This window comes from Atractosteus spatula (assembly GCF_055471065.1).
Source record: "Atractosteus spatula isolate fAtrSpa1 chromosome 11 unlocalized genomic scaffold, fAtrSpa1.hap1 SUPER_11_unloc_1, whole genome shotgun sequence".
In the NCBI taxonomy this organism is placed as follows: Eukaryota; Metazoa; Chordata; class Actinopteri; order Semionotiformes; family Lepisosteidae; genus Atractosteus; species Atractosteus spatula.
In genome coordinates this window covers 379,595-392,643 of record NW_028296630.1, presented here as the reverse complement: position 1 = coordinate 392,643, position 13,049 = coordinate 379,595, and the positions used below count along the sequence as shown (strand labels likewise).

Genomic DNA, 13,049 nt, shown 5'->3' with positions numbered 1-13,049 from the left:
TGGAATAAACCTATTACTTGCTCCTTTGAAGACTACACATGCTGACGCAGCTATCCACCTGAACTACTTGCACATATACAGTAAGTGTTTGCAAGTCTGTATCTATATATTCCTGGTAATATGCTTCTATTTATGTAGTAAGAAAGCAATCAGAAGAACTTTTTATAAAGTATTCTTGGTAAAACTCATCAAATCATCTCACTTTTAAATAACTTAAAAAAGTTGCCTGATCACTTTCTTCTTGCTACTCTTTTGATAAAGAGGTATTGTTGTTTTTTTTAGGATAATGAAATCATTGTGAGAAAGATGTTTTAAAGAATTCTACAGGATATTTTAGCAAGTTAGCGAGATAACACTAGTAAGGACCCTGATAATTAGATACTAGTTATTTTTGTTTAGAAGTGTATCTTAGCATTTCAGAGAACAGCACAGCATGGCATAGAAAGTGATGCATTTGTATCACTATATTACGAATATTCTTTCAAATCATAATCAATTTTTCTATATTAAACTATAAGAAAAATTCTATAATAAAATCAGTATAAAATTAACACGGATTTATTGTTCATTAGATTTAATGTCTGCTAAAGACTTATAATTATTAATTATAAAAGACCATGTTATGGCAATTAGAATTTCGAAAGTAGTGGAGTATAAGTGGCTCAGCACTGGGAATACACGTTCTTTGATGGGCTGGAAAAGTCCTGTACATCACTGTGTAGGGTCAATAGGTGTATGACTGTGTAAGAGAGGTTGGACAAACCTGGGGTCAAAGGTCATGGGCGTGAGCAGAAATGTACAGATAAAATGGCCAATTCTAATTTGGGTGGGTATAAAATTATTATTATTATAATTATTATTATTACTACTACTACTACTACTACTACTTACCAGGCAGCACAGTAGTACAGTGGTTAGCATTGCTACCTTACAGCACTGGGGCCCTGGGCTTGATTTTGGACTCAGGATGCCATCTGTGAAGAAACTGTCTTTTCTCCCAGGGTTTCCTCTGGGTGCTCCGGTTTCCTCCCCCAGTCCAAAAATATACTGGTTGGCTCATTGGCTTCTGAGAAAAGATTAGCTCTAGTGTGCGCTTCAGTGTCTGTATCTGCCCTGCGATTAAGTGGCTTCTTATCCAGGGTGTCACCTTCCTTGTGCCCATTGCTTCCAGGGATACAAACATCAGTATCATCTTTATCATTGCCACTACTAAATTAAACACAATGTACCTCACAACTGGCAGCCCACTAAAGCTCAGCAGCTGTGAGCCTGGTCAGTATCTGGATGGGAGACCTCCTGGGAAAGCTAAGGTTGCTGCTGGAAGAGGTGTAAGTGGGGCCAGCAGGGGGTGCTCACTCTGCAGTCTATGTGAGTCCTAATGCCCCAGTATAGTGACGGGGACACTATACTTTAAAAAGGCACTGTCCTTCGGATGAGACATAAAACCGAGGTCCTGACTCTCTGTGGTCATTGAAAATCCCAGGGCGTTTCTCGAAAAGAGTATAGGTGTTACCCCAGCATCCTGGCCAAATTTCCCATTGGCCCTTACCAGTCATGGCCTCCTAAGAATCCCCATCTTTGAATTGGCTTCATTACTCCACTCTCCTCCCCACTAAATAGCTGGTGTGGGGTGAGTGTTCTGTGTACACTTTGGCTTCACATTGGTGCTGGTGGTGGACGAGAGTCCCCAATACCTGGAAAGAGCTTTGAGTGGAGTGTCCAGAAAAGCACTATAAAAGTGTAAGGAATTATTATTATTATTGACCTTTTCAAAGTACTGTGTTAACAGTAATAACTTGCAATCCATCATCTACTGACTCTTCATAAATCGATAACTGCTGTTCATTGTAAGTATGAATGAATAGAATGTGATCTGTTATCTCGGTGTGTTGTAATATCTCTTTGTGTGTCCACACAGGAGTCCTACACTTTGACCAGACTCAGGGTTTCTGGCTCAGTCACAGTGTCCCCCACTTCCCTCCATTCCCAGAAAGGGGGTACAGCTGGCCGTCCTCGGGGAAACTGAACGGCCGGACCGCGCTCTGTATCACTTACAAGTCTACACAATTCCCTCAGATAGGTGCGCAACATAGGGAAGCTAGCATTATGCTAATAGCAAAATACCATTTTATTTTTATTTGTATTGCTCAGTTCAAATTGAAAGAGACGACAATGCGAGGCCATTTACCAGATTCAATATTTGTTGGGCCGGATTTTTGTTTTTGTTTTTTAACCGTGAGCCGAGCCATAGAATGGAATGTGTGGGGTAAATTGAATGTGTAGTCCTTGCTTCATAGGACTGCAGACTTGTGCTGTAGCCCAGCACTACAATGGAATTATTGAGTGTGGCGGGTCTTCAGATATAGCAGGCAGTGTTAAGAAGCTGGGGAAATCCAAATTAACTGCTTCTGCATCAGAAAACTTAATGTCTCTCTTCTCAATTTCCCCTTCTAGCTTCTTTGTCTCCTTATTCCACAGAAGATGGTTTGTAGTGTTACCTTCCTCAGTTTTGTATTTATTGATTTTAATCATACAAAAATGAACAGTTTATTTTTCCTCACAGTTCAGTGACATGAAGGTATGAAAAAATAAAACCGAAGCCCTCCAGCACCTCTGTGGGCTGTGGGTGTTCCGGCCCGGGTATAATGGTTACTGTTGTAACAACATAAGGTGTTTGCATTGCAAGTGAGAGGATGCGATTTAGCCAACAATAAAGTTGTTTTCCTTTCTTTTTCCTCAGCCGAGCAGCTGTTGTATTATAACCCCCGCGTGTACAACTGCTCCTTGCCTGAAGTCTTTCGCCACGAACTCCCCAGAATGAGCTGCATTTGCGAGGGCTCTGTAAAGCCCTGGGTGCAGGGAAGGAGGATGGGGAAACTGCTGTCAGCTCGGGGAGAAACCTTCCTCAGCCTTGCCAAGTCTCGCTTCTTTGTGGATGGTGAGAGTGGTTTTCTTTTAAAACCACGCAGACTGTACAAAAAGATCTGTGATGAAACACCAACTACAATCTGACATATCAGCTGTCCTTATCAAAGGTTCTGTACCAGGATATGCATTTGGAATCTTTTTCCTGGAATTGAGCATTTGTTTGGTCACGTAGGTTTCCCATTGATTCTGGAGCTGGTTAAAGTTCAGAAACCTTCCTGGACAGCACTGATTTTCATTCTGCACTGAGGAGAAGAGTCGGATAAAAACAGTCGACTCCGACTCTCGAAACGTCCAGAAATACATTCACATTTAAAGATGTTGAAATACTCCATGATAGTTATGCTTACGTTCCAGTGATTTGCAATTCACCAGTGTGGACAAGTGGCCCCTTTGAACTTACTCAGATTTAATGTGTTGTCTTAGCGATGTATTACAGTCTTCTGTCCTTGCAGTCGTCTGTTGCCAGGCCACTGCCAAATGCATATTCATTTTTAGCACGTATTCTCTTCTTTATGGAAGTGTGGAGGCAACCCAAGTAAATGCACTTTTAAGTCCTAAAAACAAGCTAGCTAAATTCCCTTTGAATTCCTGTGCTCTCACATTAAAAGTGTGGCTTGGCTGTCTTGAGAAGCATGACAGAGACTTCCATCACCTTTCACAGGCCACAAAATTGCCCAGATTTTGCTCCTATTAAAAACATAGCTCAGTCCTGCACACCTTACTGTCATCACAACCTCTGCTGCAATTGTTATTGTAAAGATTGCAAATCCTGTAAAGCAATGCGACTGCAAGATGCTACAGATATTTCAGAACCAGTGAGATACTGTACATGCAACTTCCTGGTCATAGTTTTTACTCTTTACAGCATGATGACGGGCTTTGCTTATATTTTGGCCAGTGGTTGCATGTACAGGTTTGCAAAAGGCCGCACATTGTTAAGAGCCAAACATGAAAATGACAAAAGAAGAACGAGACAAATTACATTTCTTCATCCCAGACAAACATTAAAAATAAAATGCAGACAGCGAAAACGGAAAACAATTTGGTATTGACTTTATTCAAAGCTATCCATTACATGGTACAATGAGTTTATATAATGGTATATTAGCCACCAATATAATACATAAACTGAAACAAACTTTTCAGATTTGGCAAAAAACAATCTTAGTTTGATCATTTTTAACTAAGCTTAGTTAAATATCAATTTCAGATTAGATGCAATAATAATATCAGAATGGAAAAATATTTAAACCATACAGTATATGTGTCTGTTTTCATAATCTTGCAATAACATAAAACATCATATTCCATAGTATATCACCAGAAATAAACTGCAAAGTGTGTAATATTGCTAGAAGCAGAATACATCCCAAGAAAACAAGACCTAGGTCCAAAATAATCATTTAACAGAGTTCGCATAGTTTTGAGATGAAAAATCCACTCCACCTACAGTGAATCATCCATCAGTCTTCTAACCACTTTATCCACTATAAAGTCACTGGGGAGCCAGAGCCTATCCCAGCAAGCAAAGGGGAAAAGGCAGGATATACACTGGACAGGATGCCAGGACATCACAGTGCACACAGAGACAAAAACACACAGCACTTACCCAAGAGTCCATTTTCCCAAAAGCCAATTAACCCAACTAGTCTGTTGTTTTTGGACTGTGGGACCAAAAACTGGAGCACCCAGAGGAAACCCCTGCAAACACGGGGAGAACATACAAACTGCACATTGTAGTTCACATCTGTAGGGCAGAAACACATGTTGCGCTTCTAAAACTGTCTTGCTACAAGGGCTTTCCAATCACTACCAGTAGCTCTTTTATGTTGTTCTGTTGTGATTGTTATTAAAACATAAAAAGTTCTGAAAGAACTCAATTGGAAAACAAAGCACTGAAAACCGTTTAGTAAGGGGAAATGTTTCATTATACAATGTGAAAATGGCAGTAAAATTAAATTCCAGACCGGTAAGAGCTTTTTTTTTTACTTTTCACAGAGTGTTTCCTTTCTCTTTAAACCAAGAAAGAGCCCTGTCTGGAGAGCCATTGTAGATGCTGTTAAATGCCTTATATTTCTACTTTGTTGACATACTTGAGGGTTGTCTTTTACAGACATCTACACTGGCTGGGCTGCTCAAGTTTTAAAGACTACTCTGTTGACGGAAACCTGGCAAACGAAAAGAGCATGAACTGCCTTCGAACTGCTCCCTTCCTGAACAGGTTTGAAATATCAAAAGAATTAAACTGCCGGGACCTGTGGAGTTCTGCTCTCACTTTGATCATGCCAAGTGGTGTGTATCCCAGGAGGATGGAGACCAGTGGATCTGCATTGGAGATCTAAACAGAGAGGACTGCCAGCAGTGGAAAAGTGGAGGACTTATTTGCTCACAAAACCCTGTTATCTACCACGCTTTCAGGGGGGCTGTGTCCTGGTTTGTTAGGTGCAGAGACATGTTTAAACTGTAAGAGGGGGAATGTTTGACCCTGTTGTTGCAATTCAGTTACGCTGACTCTTTCTGTATCTATCTGTTGCAGATGCAGAGCAGTGTTAATTGCGCTCAGGTTTAGCAAATGCCGCTTGATATTTTGAAGCTAATGTTTGCTGAAAAGCAAGAAAAAACGTTGCTCAAATGCAAATGTGCTTCTTTCCAGAACAACTAAAATGTATAGGTTTAAACATGGGTTGATGGCTAACACAAAAGAAGAAACACCCAACGACTGCAATTATCAATCCATTCATCTATTATCAGAAAGTAGCTTTTTTTCCTGTGAAGTGTAGTGGCAAAGCTCTTCATTTAAAATAAGAGGACACTGGTTGTAAATGTCAATCAGGATTACGTTGCGCAAATGTTTTTTCTTTATAGGTTTGGTTGGGTTACCACCAGCAGTTCTGTGAAATCTTTCCTCATTTTGTGCTTTTGTCTTCTGTTGTGCGAATCCCATCTACAGCCAATAAATGATGGTGCTCGCAGCTCTGAATATATTAAGATTAGTGGAATTCCTGGTCTACCAGCACTCTTTTGTTGTGTGCATCTAATCTATAATCAATAAGTTAAGATAACAGCATATTATTTGCTGAGGTACGCAGATATTCCTGACTTCCATTGTTGGTGGAGCTGGGTCATATTTGCCTGGGAAAAAATGTGCACAACATGATTTCTTCTAAAAAAACGTTTCTACTAGCATCTTGTGCTGTGTTCCTCAAATGTCTTATTTTTCCTGTTGGCACTGTTTTTCTTCACGTTTTCTTCTACCACCTTACAGTGCGCTCACAAATTATTGTCACCCTTAATGAAGAACAAAAAACCCCATATAAAATAAACAGCACAGATAATGACTTATATTTTATATACCCCAAAACTGGGTAAACTAGTGAAAAACACTGATTTTGTTTTCTCTCAAACATTTCTTAGTTGATTTTTAAATGGTGTGTTTAGGATCATTGTCATGCTGGGAGGTCCACCAGAGACCAAATCATGCTGTAGCTTTTTGGCATAGGCAGCCAGATTTTTGCCCAGAATATCCTGATATTTAGTAGATATCATGATACCTTTGTCCTTAACAAGGGCCCCAGTGGCATCACAACCACAACACAACATCAATGTTCCACCCCCATATTTCACAGTGAATATACGTTTTTTTGTGTGAGTATGCATCCCTCTCCAACGCCAAACGTACTGGTGGTGTGAGTGGCCACACCCTTCAATTTTGGTCTCACCTGACCATAGCACTGGGTTCTAGTCAAAGTCCCAATGGCATTTGGCAAACTCCAGACACTTCAGTTTGTTTCTTGTTATCAATTCCTTCTGGCAACCCTTCCAAATAGCTTTTTGGCATGGATGTACCATCTAATTATTGATTTGGAGACTCAAGGACTCCAAGATGCAACCAGACTCTGCAGTTCTCCAGCTGTGACCCTTGGATTCTTTACCATTTGTGAAGATCAATACTAATTTGTCTCTTAATTTGTCACTTCTTTGCCTTTCCCCATGGTGGTGGATGGCCAAAGTTTTTATTATGTGTGTTTACCTCTTTTTATACCCTGGTGAAACAGCAAGTCCAGAAAATGTTCCTTTTGACTGAGTTATATTTAAAAAAGCAGAACTTCATTTCAGATTTTATTTTGTTCAGTTTCCTTAAAGGAAAGTGGGGGATCTAATAATTGTGACATTAATGTTTCTGGAAAAAACATGTATTACTCATTTTAAATATTTGTTTTGAAATAATTCCCATTGTCTGGGCATAAGATAGACTCATTATCTGTGCTGTGTATTTTATACAGCTTGTTTTGTTCAACTTTATCAAGGGTGCCAATAATTCTTGAGCCCACTGTACCTGCTTAGATAAATAGAATCACTATTACACACCAAGAAAAACACTCAAAACACTAACTTCTGTTCTTGGAACTATAGTGTTCAGTCCAATTTTAATGCATCACTGATATTTGAAGAAAGTGAAAACCGCTTTGCACTGTTTGGAGATGATTGCTAAGATCATCCAGGTGGATGCTGCACATTGGTGGTGGCGGAGGGGAGTCCCCATTACCTGTAAAGTGCAATATAAATGTAAGCAATTAATTATTGAGCTTCATTTTGTGGGTCTGTATAAACAAAATTCCAAGTAGGATCAGATTTCAAATATTGGTCTGACAAAGTGTAAACCCAGAAAAAACTCCCCTTATGCAAAACTGGGTGAAGGGACTTATACCTTGATCACAGCTGCTTCCTCAATGTGCGGTTTTAAACTTTCAATTTTGATAAAGTTCTAGCCCAGGAGTGTTAAAAGGTTACAAGTGAGAGAAAGATATTCTGCCCATCTTTTCTGTTTGGTTGATAGTAACTATTGATAAAAGATTCTTTGTAACACTCCTGTGATTTGGATTGCACAGCATGTCTTTTCCATCACAGACTTCAATTTCATTCTCTACCCACCCCCCATGTTGAATGTGAAGTACTGTAGCTGCCCGAGTCCAAATTCTCAGTTCTTTTCAGGATTTTGAATACTCAAGTCTCCACATCTTCAATCCTCCAGCCAAAAGTGATAAAGTTGTTTTAACCTCTCAGTTTACAACACAATACTGTACCTTTCAATGTGGGAGTTATTCTGGTTTCTCTTCCTTAGACTGTTTCCAATGTCAATTATTGTAATGCTCTTCTAATATAAGGACTCCTACATTTTATCTTTAGCTTTCCAATATGCCCATTTCCAATATACAATGAAGTCATTGTTCTCTGTATTAAAAAACAATATGAATACAAGCTAATAAAAGGAAGACTGAAATAGCTGTCTGAGACAAGCCAGCCTCTTCAGACCTCATTAGGCCCCAGCATATGGACAAGCCACAACAGAAAGGAAATACTGCAGAAAAAATTTAAGTCACAAGCTGCCCCACCACCAACAACAACAACAAAATCCTCCCATAGAACTATTTATAAACTGTACCAAACCTAGGCTAATTGCCACCATGTGAGAATGTGCCTCTCACCCTTAACTAATTTGCTAATTCACCCCCACGTGGGTCTATGTACACATGATTGAGGCCTGAACCCCCTCAGCTGAAACTAGTGCATCAACACTGCTGACCCACCACACTGTTGTATTTGAGAGCTTCCTTAAATAGAGGTGAAATGTGCTCTCACTGTCCTATTCAAATTCTTTGGTTCCTGAAATGAATAGTAGCACAGATGTAAAGAAAGAACAACTGGATACAGCAATCGCTCAGCAGGTCTTTTTAAGCCTATGTGAGTTGCACTGATCGGGCAAAATCACTGTCCATGCTCATATGTCCTCGTATGTCGGGAGTTAGGACACAGAATTTTTTTTTTATTGAATTAAAACCCTGTTTTGGTGAAAGAACATCAAGACTGTTATAAAATGAACACTCATTGATATGTTATTTTGTTTCACAAATGTAGCAATAGCACTTTGTGATGATATTATTTTAAACTGCTTTAATGATGTCAAAATAATCAAAGTACCTAACTGAGAAATTCTGCTCTAGATCATAGTCTGATTTACAGTGTCCTTTCACGTATCTAATACTGGATATACCAGAAAATCAGAACTGCAAATAGTTCTTTGTCTTTCAAGGTCAATTGCAAAATGCCTTTTTTGGCATTCTGTGCATTCTTTTAGGCAAGTTTTGGTCTGGCAACACTTTCGGGTTTCGTGGCCTGAATTGGAGAAGTGAACTGAAGTAGCTGCCTGTATTGTCTCTCCTTAGTCTTGAAAGACTAAAAGCTGCTTCAAGGCCACACTCATGGTAAGTGTCTGTTTTTCTTTCATTAGTTTTGAAAATTGAATTAGAATGTTCCGTGATTGAATTTAGTCACACAAGAAGTATCGTTCACAAGCCGTGTTCACTCACCCTCTGCAGTACGAGTTGGGGATTGTCTTGCTTAAGTTGGCATCTGGGCTCCTAACTTTAGCCTTTAGTTATGTAGCCTTTGAGTCCCTTATTACTCCATCATTATTGCATTATTTTTGCAGCTATTAACATCAAGCCTACATTTCATTTTCTACCATTGTGGTAGTTCTGGACTTAAAAACTAGAAAATGACTATGGGATGGCTTTATTGGAAATCTCTCAAGAATTCACATACACTTTTACCTTTGTTTGTTGGGAATGAAAGCATAATAGAAAATGCTGAATGTCCATTTAATGACTGATCGCATAGCACTACATCCATATTGCACTACAATAAATTACACATTAATCCAAGAAAGAACTGCACTGTAACTTACAGACCATAAATAGACTTAAATAGACCATAAATGCTGTGAATGAAGTGAAGTGTGAACTGAAATGTCTTTCTTCACCAAATATTACTTTGTCTTGTGTGCCAGCCTTAAGCATGAGATACAGTACAAGCTGGAAAGGTTTGACATGAATACATTTCTTACTACATGCAAATTTGTCTTGAAAGTTAAGCTTCTAGGTTTGAAAAAATGATGGGCATTTTATAATGAAGGAAAACAGTTTGGTACTGATTTATTATTGCATTTTTCTGTCAAATTCGATGGTTTGATTGTAGACAATTGAGAAGGACAAACCAGATTTCTTGAGCCCTTGTTTCCATTAGGATGCCGTTTGGATGCTGCTGATCTGGCCGCTGATGATATTTGTACACAGTGGGCTCACTGCTGATGCAGCCGTGTCCTGCAGGAACGAGCAGGAGGAGTCTGTGGACTGGTGAGTGGTTTTTCTGCCTTTACTAATTCCCCAGTATACATGCAACAGCAAAGAGGTGTAAATTGTAATAAACAGTAGATGGACACATTCTTTCATTGCGTGTATTAAACATTACAACTTAGAATAAATAAAAGCTGAAAAAAGAGAACCGGCTTAAAGCATGTGTGTCCAGCTATAGTTCTGGATGCCATGATCCAGCAGATCTCGGGTTGCTTTGGCCGTGTCCCAATATGCAAGGGCTTAGGGTGTTCCATTTCTAAATTTGTCACAAGGATGCTCACCAGCACCGCCAAGGCAGACTTCTCTGAAGTCCACATTGGAGTGGACTCCGCTGAAGGGAATTACCCCCAATTGCTCGCGGAATGGTGACGTTCCACATTCTAACGTATCAAGGCGGAGAGAAGTTGCCATGGAGAATAAAATATCCACGTATTAGTAAAATTGAACTTTTTTTAAGTTTTAGAACTCATAATATTGTAACGCATACGGCCACCATTGGTTGTGAGAGCCGGCTTACCAGCGCGGTGACGTCACCGCCCTTCCCTGTGAATAGCAGGGACCGCAGCCGCCGGGCTGATGGGAGATTTCCCTTTAGTTCAGCTGGCTGGGTCCCTGTTGAGTGACGCCGGAGGCCCGGGTTCGAGTCCCCGATGGTGGGGGTTCGACCTGAGGCGGCAGAGGAGAGGGCGCATACCCACGTGAACACCGGAGCGCTACAATTTTTTTGAAAAAACAAACTTCATTAGGCTACTTTAGATTCAAACTGTATGTATTCTACGTACGAAATTTTGACATAAAGCTTTAATTTCGTCACCTCCATTTCGACTGATGTATATTTATTCATTTACCTGCTTTGTATTCTGTACACGGAGTATTTAATGGTGCTCGTATTTAATAGTACAAGCTTTGAGGTATAGCCAAGTTTACCTTATTTAGTTGAATGAAAGCGTTATGTTCCTCGTACTGTCATTTTTGTACTGGGACAGACGATATGAAATGTATTTAATGGTACACAGCTTGGAATAAGCAGCGGTATTGCCAGTGATTCCTTAGTTTACTTCGCCTGTTATGAATCGAGGTTAAGTTTTCAACATGAATGAACACAGTGTCGAGATAAAATTCAATTTAATCAAACTGCAAGCGGACAACGAAAAAATTAACAGCCGACTTGGATTTCGACCCTCCTGAGCCGTGTGACAAAACAGTGACATCACGCGAGGGTGCTTTTTACCTTTTTGTACTAGTGCGCCCTTTAATACTGGCGCACTTGAAGTCCACACTTGCGCTACATCACAGAAGTGCGGACTTGTAGAAATGGCTTAGGGCGCAGGTCGAGAACTGGGACATGGCTTTTATCTCTGAAGCACCCAGAGATTTGGGGAAGGACATTAAACCGTTGTGGCTAAGCAAATAATTAGATTAATTGGGTAGGTAAGAGCCGAGTTGGAATTGAAGATTCATTTAACTGGTGAATAATTGAATACTGGAATCACACCTGAAGAAGGTTCCACGGCCGAAACGTTGTTCTCTTTCTTCTTTTTTTCAGCATGGAATAAACCTATTACTTGTTCCTTTGCAGCCTACGCATGCTGACGCAGCTACCCACCTGAACTATCAATGTAACATTACTTTTTCACAACAATTTTATTATCAGAGAACAGATTATTTGATCAGAAATAGTTCCAGTTTGCTGTTTGATTGTTGTTCTGTCTTTTGATTGTTTGAATCTTAATTTATGCATTTGTACACTTACGTTTTAAGTTGCTTTAAAAATAATGAGGTAGTGAACACCCCACCTACCTTGACAGGTAACAAACTCTCTGTTTTGTTTTTCTCACATAAAAATGTAGGAGATAAATGTTTGACGCTTCCAATTTGTGTTTAACCTGTTATTAACATTGACACATTTAGCCAATTTCTGCCTGGAATTTCCTCCTCCTTAAACATTTGTTATATCTCTGCAGCAGAACACAGCAGGAGCCTGGTTCAGGTCTTAAATTGAAGGTAACCCCATTGGCTTTGAGTGTGAACAGTCAAATTTCTTATATTTCTTAATGTGTCCACTCAGCAGACAAACATATGAAAAAAAACCCCAAAAAACAGCAGGCCAAAATGTTTTTTTGGTCTTCAGAGGTCAGATTTTTCAACTATATGCATGTCAAGGGCCTGGGAATGATTTGGAAACCTTGTTCTAGGTGACTACTAGCTTGGATAAAAATCAGGGACAAATTGATCAATTAGAAAAAATTCTACATCATGTTTTGTGAAGACTGAACCTGGAATGAAATTTCACGCCTATAATAAAAAATCATAAAAATATTGAAAATAAGAATAATAACCATTGCAATTGCTATAAAAACCATTAGACACTGCTAGAGAGCCTTTATCTGCTGTTATGCAATGGAAAAAAACCTCAGAGTTGCCTTCTGGTGTGAAAAAAAGGAGAACTGATAAGAAACTGATTGATTACCCCTTCTGAGTCAATGATTGACAGCTAAAAGGCAGGCGGAATGCAGCTCGAGGCTTCTAGAGGAAGTCTTACCCCCTAAGGGCTCTGAATGGCTGAAAATACAATCAGATCGCCTTATTTCTAGTGGTCGTTCTTCAAACATTTACTATGAAGTCAATAACGTTCAAGAGTCTATACAGATGCAGCCATTCAAAATGCGCGGGCGATACCGCATTATTTTGCGGTACGCTGTACGCAGTCTACCGCAAGCTACCGGTAAATACCGCGAGTTACCGTAAATTCTCCTATAATACGACAAGCAAAATAATAGTATCCGGAATTTCCGCAAGGTGGAGCTAATAAAGCTCAACCTCTCATGTTTGAGCTGTGGCCATCAAAGTCTTTAACGAAGATATTACTAATAGTATTAATAATGAATGACCTTGGACAAGCTGTAAGTGTAAACTCAAAGTATTGCC

General features: G+C 39.6%; 1 pseudogene; it reads left to right on the top strand.

The window, feature by feature from the left end:
- The first annotated feature begins 807 nt into the window (after positions 1-807).
- Positions 808-10,490, top strand: LOC148811440 (deoxyribonuclease-2-beta-like; annotated as a pseudogene).
- The last annotated feature ends 2,559 nt before the right edge of the window (positions 10,491-13,049 follow it).